We start from the raw sequence: 8,499 nt of genomic DNA on the forward strand, positions 1-8,499 counted from the left end.
CTGGATACTTCTCCTGCTGCCACGTGACCCGTCCAAAAAGGGCCTCCTTCAGCGATATTTCCGGTGAGTCTTCCTGTTCTCAACCACTCAGAATTCGTTACACATGTCCATAGAGCATTTCACAGTTAGATAGACATCCCAATATACTCAGCCCGGTTTCTGTTTCTGCCAAACCCTTGTCTCCGTCTTCGCCCAGCCAACAATATTCCTCCGCTTTCTTTCCGCTGCCCTTGCCCAAACACTCCAACTCACTCGCCGTATCGGCTGGAATAAACAACTTCTCTCTGCAGTTTCTGAGGCCCTCTTTATACTCCTCCCTCTCTCCACACTGCCCAATCCGCGATCGCCCCGTTCATCTAGCCACCTGCGATCAATGAAACCCTAATTTCCTTCCCCGGAGTTCCCGGAAGTAACCAGTGTTTGAGGATTATGGTCCAATCTCCGTTCTTTTAGTTCCGACCTTACAAAGTCACTTCGTGACAATTCAGTCACACATGTTTATTTCTTTCTCTTGTTCGTCATGGCATATTTCCAAAACGCAGAATCAGATTTGGATCAGTTCTGTCAGAAAGCTGCTAGTATTAACAGGGAACTTGAACTCGAAGCTCAATGCTGAACTTGAAGAAGTTGTCAGGGAAGCTGAAGTTCTTCACAGGTTCAACATTTGACAGGTAATGTTGAAGACATTTAGTTATACCTAATTTACTTTGATTAATTTATTATGTGTTAATAACCTTCCTTATAGTCCTTCCTTTCAAATATTTTGTTCACGGATAATTTCTAACACACCGTCTCAACATGTATGTATTAAAACAACAACATTTTCCTTTTTCTGTATTTCAGTTGAAAAGGAAGACCAAAGGAAGACCTGTCAAACTCTATTCAAACCGGTCTTGTTTGTGGAGAGGGATGAATTTGACCATCTTGTGTGTTTATGGAGAAGACCAAAAGCTGCTAAGGCAGATATTTCCAGTGGTACTTCTGTGTCGGTCTGAGCACCTCGACAGAACTTTACTGCGGTTACATTTTGCACTGAATTTGATGTTTTTTTTTTTTTTTTACTTTTTACATACAACCCGAATTCCAGAAAAGTTGGGACGTTTTTTAAATTTTAATAAAATGAAAACTAAAAGACTTTCAAATCACATGAGCCAATATTTTATTCACAATAGAACATAGATAACATAGCAAATGTTTAAACTGAGAAAGTTTACAATTTTATGCACAAAATGAGCTCATTTCAATTTTGATTTCTGCTACAGGTCTCAAAATAGTTGGGACGGGGCACGTTTACCATGGTGTAGCATCTCCTTTTCTTTTCAAAACAGTTTGAAGACGTCTGGGCATTGAGGCTATGAGTTGCTGGAGTTTTGCTGTTGGAATTTGGTCCCATTCTTGCCTTTTATAGATTTCCAGCTGCTGAAGAGTTCGTGGTCGTCTTTGACGTATTTTTCGTTTAATGATGCGCCAAATGTTCTCTATAGGTGAAAGATCTGGACTGCAGGCAGGCCAGGTTAGCACCCGGACTCTTCTACGACGAAGCCATGCTGTTGTTATAGCTGCAGTATGTGGTTTTGCATTGTCCTGCTGAAATAAACAAGGCCTTCCCTGAAGTAGACGTTGTTTGGAGGGAAGCATATGTTGCTCTAAAATCTTTATATACCTTTCAGCATTCACAGAGCCTTCCAAAACATGCAAGCTACCCATACCGTATGCACTTATGCACCCCCATACCATCAGAGATGCTGGCTTTTGAACTGAACGCTGATAACATGCTGGAAGGTCTCCCTCCTCTTTAGCCCGGAGGACACAGCGTCCGTGATTTCCAACAAGAATGTCAAATTTGGACTTGTCTGACCATAAAACACTATTCCACTTTGAAATAGTCCATTTTAAATGAGCCTTGGCCCACAGGACACGACGGCGCTTTTGGACCATGTTTACATATGGCTTCCTTTTTGCATGATAGAGCTTTAGTTGGCATCTGCTGATGGCACGGCGGATTGTGTTTACCGACAGTGGTTTCTGAAAGTATTCCTGGGCCCATTTAGTAATGTCATTGACACAATCATGCCGATGAGTGATGCAGTGTCGTCTGAGAGCCCGAAGACCACGGGCATCCAATAAAGGTCGCCGGCCTGGTCCCTAACGCACAGAGATTTCTCCAGTTTCTCTGAATCTTTTGATGATGTTATGCACTGTAGATGATGAGATTTGCAAAGCCTTTGCAATTTGACGTTGAGGAACATTGTTTTTAAAGTTTTCCACAATTTTTTTACGCAGTCTTTCACAGATTGGAGAGCCAAGACAAAGCTTCTCTAAGACAAAGCTTTTATAGCTAATCATGTTACAGACCTGATATCAATTAACTTAATTAATCACTAGACGTTCTCCCAGCTGAATCTTTTCAAAACTGCTTGCTTTTTTAGCCATTTGTTGCCCCCGTGCCAACTTTTTTGAGACCTGTAGCAGGCATTAAATTTTAAATGAGCTAATTAAGTGGATAAAAGTGTAAAATTTCTCAGTTTAAACAATTGCTACGTTATCTATGTTCTATTGTGAATAAAATATTGGCTCATGTGATTTGAAATTCCTTTAGTTTTCATTTTATTAAAATGTAAAAAACGTCCCAACTTTTCCGGAATTCGGGTTGTACCCCACGACCCCATCAGTAAGAGCCCTGAGCTTTTCCTCCTGCTGTCATTGATCATCGCCTCGCCTCTCATGCAGCCTGTGTCCATTGTAAGTAGTCAGAGCGTTTATATCCTAAAGTTTATATTGAGTCCACTATATTCTTTATTAGTGCCGTCTCTTCCCGTTCTAACAGTACATGATATCTGTCCACACCTCACAGTCTTATTCTCAATGTTGATTTTAATTGAACACATCTGTCTAAAAGCAGGTCTGGAAATGCTGTTTAACTTGTCATGTGACACATCAGATCTTCAGTTAATTTGGCCAAATTAGATCATTAAAGGCTGTTCACACCCAGAATAGTAACTACAATAAATATTTTAGCATCCACACCAGCAGATGATAAAGTTATGTTTATCATTATACAAGTAGCAGTGATGTTGTTGTCTGTCACTTTTAATGCTCAAGCTTGTTTAACGCAGGTGCATTCTGATTGGCTGTTTTTATTGTTCTTCAACTGGAAAATATATTCCAATGATGTCATTCCTCTGTGTCATTAAATGTTAAATGAAAATGAAAACTGATACCAATGATGCTGTTCCTCTGTGTCATTAAATGTTAAATAGTTGCAGTATGGACTCATCCTTGGTGTGAATAGGTCTTTAAACTGCTTACAACAATCCTGCTAGCATGTTATGGTGTAGAAAATAATTGAGAATAATATTAGCTTGAAGATACAGATTTCTTACCTCTCATTTTGTTAAACTTAAACACAAGATTCGGCCTGTTTCTCTTCATCTTAGTCCTTTACTCTCTCCACTCACTCACTCACTCACTCACTCACTCACTCACTCACTCACTCACACATTCTCTCTTGCTCTGTTGTAAGGTAGAAACAGAGCGGATGGTTGCATGATGGCCTTTTTCAGTTTTGTCATCTGAACGTTTACTAGTGAGGCTCAGCAAGTTCTTGTCATGATCAGCCCTCTCCAAGAAAGGTTTGAGGAAAATTTTTATCAATATTCTTTAATTCTCTAATCTGTCTTAATTCATATGTTTAACCATAAATAGTAATTAAACATGGGGTTAATAAACGTATTTTTGTTTTACAGCTAAAGAGCAAAAACACAAAGAACATCAGACCTGTTGGGGATGAGGAATGAACATGGCTCTATTGTGCCCAAACAGAAAAGACTGAAAAGGTGCTAGTTCCCATTGGTATGTCTTTATTCAAGCAATGCATTAGTACAGCATTTGATGTTGATCTCTTCTCAAATCAGCAATTATAATTTTTCACCTATACATCTTTTTATAGCTCCTAGAATTAAGAAATCATCAGTGCATCATTTCTGGAATTTAGGGAGAAATTTACTGAATATGGGGAGTACCGACACCTGCACCTGTATTCAACAAAATTATTCACAAACTTATAGTTTTTGATTTTTTGAAGGAGGACAAGTAAGTTGATGGAGAAATGAAGAATAAGGCATGTTGTAAATGAAGAATTCAGATGCAAAAGCCTTTAAGTTCTATCTGAAATGTTCTAAGAAGAATTTTAGAATTTCAGATGGAACTCAGAGGCCATGCATCTGAAGTCTTCATATGTACTACGAGTTTTCAATACATTACTGATTTGTTATGACTGCTTGTATTATGTTCTACTTGTGCAGTCACTGCATTCTGAAACTGTGAAGACTGGATTCCCAAACAGCTCTGTGACAGCACAGATGTTACACCCATAAAAGAAACTTCACAAGTGAGAGCCCATACCTCCAACAGCCTTCAACAGGAATCAATGGTATGTCCATTACAACAATTCTAAATAATAATATTATATACTGTTAATTTATTTACAACACCCAAAATGATTTTGTCTCTCCAGGACATCTATGCAAGGTTGTATTTTTTTTTTCTTTTGAGGAAAGCACAGAGGACCGTCAGAGACTCCAGCACAACGAGACATGGATTGTTCTCACCGTTACCATCAGGCAGACGTAATCTGCAGGACAAGATCCTTCCACAGGCAATCAGACTGACGTGAACTCGTACTAGTAACACCACACGCACACACACACACACATAGTCTATTTCCATACCGAGAAAAGAGATCCTCTGCACAGGGGAGAGCTTGCTCTTTTCCCAGTTGACCTGAAGACCCAGTCGGGCAAGGTGTCTGAGCACCAGATTCCTGTGCTCGCACAACCGCTCTCGAGAGTGAGCTAGGATCAGCCAGTCGTCGAGGTAGTTGAGGAAATGGACACCTTGTTCCCTGAGAGGAGCCAGGGCTCCCTCTGCGACCTTCGTAAAGACGCGGGGAGACAGGGCCAACCCGAATGGGAGAACCTTGTACTGATATGCCTGCCCCTCGAAAGCAAACCGAAGAAATGGTCTGTGTCGAGGTAGAATGGAGACATGAAAGTACGCGTCCTTCAGGTCGATCGCTGCAAACCAATCCATCGGATGAATGCATTCGAAAATGTGCTTGGGCGTTAGCATCTAGAACGGGAGTCTGTTCAGAGCTCGGTTCAAGGCACGCAAGTCCAGGATTGGCAGTAACCCACCCGTCTTCTTGGGTACTTTTAAGTAAGGACTGTAAAAGCCGGACTTCATGTTGACTGGAGGGACAGGCTCTATCACGCCCTTTGCCAGCAGGGTCGCGACCTTCGGGCGCATGACAGGGGCATCTTTGCCCACCATCGTCGCATGGACACCCCGAAACCTGGGGGGACGCCGGGCGAACTGAATCGCGTAGCTGAGCCTGAGCGTCCGGATGAGCCAGCGGGAAGGCCTGGGGAGCTCTAGCCAGGCTCCCAGGAACCGAACCAGCGGGGTAAAGGGGACTACAGGTGTACCCACAGTGGGGCAGCATGGTGGAGCAGACAGCCCCGGCATGGGAGGCATAGCATCCTTTAGCAGGGGCGGAGTGTGGGCACTCGTCTGACTCCAAGTAGCAAAGAGGGCATGAGAAGGCGAAGCGTTCTTGAGCCGGCTTTGCATGGAAACTGGCAAGGGGAGAGGAGAACAAGAGTGGCGAGGAAGCACGTCGCCAACAGTCGTTCGTGGCCTCTTGGGACCTGGAGGTAGAGGAAACAGCTCTTTTAGTGAAGGTTTGGGTACCACTGGCCGCAGGGCCAGTGGCGGAACAAAAAGAAAATGAGAACAAAGGATTCTCCCCCGGCCCCTCTCCGCGGGAAGGAGTGGTCCTGCTACCATCTCCTGATGAGCTCATGTCTCCAACTCCGGGTCGCCCGTCTCAGGAACGCCTGAGGGTCTGATGTGTCTGATGGCCTCAGACTGCTTCTGGGTGGCAGAGAACTGCTGGGCAAAGCTCTCTACCGCGTCGCCGAAGAGGCCATCCTGGGAGACTGGGGAGTTGAGGAGCTGAGCCCGATCAGACTCCCTCATGTCTGCCAGGTTCAGCCATAGGTGGCGCTCCTGGACCACCAAAGTGGACATCACCTGACCCAAGGAGCGCGCAGTGACCTTCGTCACCCAGAGAGCGAGGTCGGTAGCAGTGCGCGCCTCTTGCAAAACCCCTGGGTCAACACTGCTGACACAGACGACAAAGGGCATTGGAAATGTCAAATAGACTCCTCTTGAAAGATAAATAATGGAAAACGTTGACCTCTTATGTTAGGTGCAGGCAATCCTAATCATAGAGCAAACGTAAGTCGTTGCTGGAAACACCTGTTACGTGTAGTCAGTGATGAGGTGAATTTATGACTGGCAAAGCCCTGAGCGTGTAATAACATCGCAGATGGTTTTACATTGAAGTTGGTTGAAAGCCATGTGCGTGTCATCTAGATGTAAAAGGGTGCTATATGCGTGGGCAAAAAACGCAGAAGGACGTGACAAAATGGCCTTATATGATGCCCTGAGATGAGAACAGTGATCACTGGAACTCATCTCTTCTCCAGCCCTCACACAGTTCCTTTCTTTCATCCTCTTTATCAATTAGGGCTGGGTGATATGGCCAAAAAAAAAATTATATATATACTGTGTATATATATATATATATATATATATATAATGTATATATATATGTATATATATATATGTATATATATATATATATATATATGTATATGTATATTTATATCACAATACATTTTTCACACACTCTCAGAAAAAAAGGTACAAAAGCTGTCACTGGGGTGGTATCTTTTCAAAAGGTACACTTTTGTACCTTTTAATATGTACACTTTAGGTACTTATATGTATCTTAAAGGTACCAATATGGACTGTTTAGGTACAAAGGTGTGCCTTTTGAAAAGGTACCGCCACAGTGACAGCTTTTGTACCTTTTTTTCTGAGAGTGTATCAGTCGATTTCGATAATTATCGCACTAAATTTCAAAATGGTTTTTAGGTTTATTTCTTTTAAACTATAAAGGTATATTTTTGCTCTTAAGTGAAAACTGTAGAAACCAGACCATTAAATGTGGTTTTAAACTACTTTTTATGGTCAGAACATGACAAATTCTTCACATTCTTTAACACTATAATTTTCCCATTAACAAAATAAATATCTTAATAGAGAAATTAATTTGATTTCTTAGTGAGTGATATTAATTCAGATCATGAAATAGGTGTGTGTTGCCTGACTTTGATGACACATATCTTCAGCACAATGCAGGCTGCATTATTATTATTATTATTATTATTATTGTTTTTTTTTTTTTCAGTTATTTGACAGTAATTTGAGTTGAGTTGACAGTAGTAGCTAGAGTTAGTAGCAGACTTAAATTTATGTCCATTATCAAAAACAGTAACATCTATAAAAATTATAACAGCCTCATTTGTATATGATGAAATGTAATTATTAGACTGTTTTGAGTTTTATTAAAATTAACCATTGGTTTCCCTAGTAGAATACATTTAGATCATAATAAACGCACATATTGTACCTCAATACCATGGTAAAAATGAAACTTTGGTTTCTAGGTATTTGTATAAAAAAAGTATAAATGCACAAAAGTTTAGCATAATCACAAAAAAAGAGAAAAAAAAATGAAAAAAATACTGTAATTATATTGTAATACTCCTTTAATACATGTCTAATAAAATTCGTTATGAATATCCCACATTCTCCCACAATACCATGGTGCAGATAGTGTTAGTATAGTAAATCCGTTGTAAATCGCCTAGCCCTACTTTCAATAAAGTAATTTCACATTCTCTCTCAGTTTAAAGCCACATACACACATTCTCTCCATCCTGCTGTCTCTCACGGCTAGTTCTTTCAGATTTGAAACCTGTATTTGAAATCTGAATTCATATATGTGAGAAAAATTGTTGTTTTTGTTTGTGTAAATCTTTGCCTCAGCGTGGTTTTATATAGTATGCAGTTTAGAGGTCTTTAAACGAAAAGAGTCGCATAAACGTAGGCGTATCTGTTGGTGCATTTTTGTATCTTGTGTGATGTTTGAAGTCGACAGACACACAGGCTGCTTGAGGATTGGAAGGTTTTTTTTTTCTTCTTTTTTTTTTCTACAGCAGCTCTTCATAGCCGATTGAATGACACGATGAGACCATCACTCTGACAGGCCGACCAATCAAAGCCCTTGTTTCAAAGCCACCTGCTTCAAAGTAGCCCAGCAACATATACTTGCTAGCACTTCATACATTTTTTCCATGAAAAATATCAATATTTAATTCTCATTCATACATATAAATGTTCATTTTTATTCATGCAACCTGCTCAGCTGTTCTTTGTTCCGTTTGGCTCTAAGCCTGTAAGGCTCTCTGCGGCTTTGACTGCATGCTATAAGTGATGCAAACTCCTTTAGCACCGGTGTATAATTGAAATGAATCATATTTTAATATTCCCATTATCTCTCAGTGGTCATCACATCTACTGTAGAAG

General features: G+C 40.8%; 1 long non-coding RNA gene across 1 annotated transcript; it reads left to right on the plus strand.

The window, feature by feature from the left end:
• The first annotated feature begins 892 nt into the window (after positions 1-892).
• LOC132091907 (uncharacterized) lies at positions 893-3,919 on the plus strand. The gene is made up of 3 exons (XR_009422159.1): positions 893-975; positions 3,524-3,632; positions 3,747-3,919. It is a non-coding gene; the product is annotated as an uncharacterized LOC132091907 (long non-coding RNA).
• The last annotated feature ends 4,580 nt before the right edge of the window (positions 3,920-8,499 follow it).

Source organism: Carassius carassius, chromosome 18, assembly GCF_963082965.1.
Source record: "Carassius carassius chromosome 18, fCarCar2.1, whole genome shotgun sequence".
Taxonomy (NCBI): domain Eukaryota; kingdom Metazoa; phylum Chordata; class Actinopteri; order Cypriniformes; family Cyprinidae; genus Carassius; species Carassius carassius.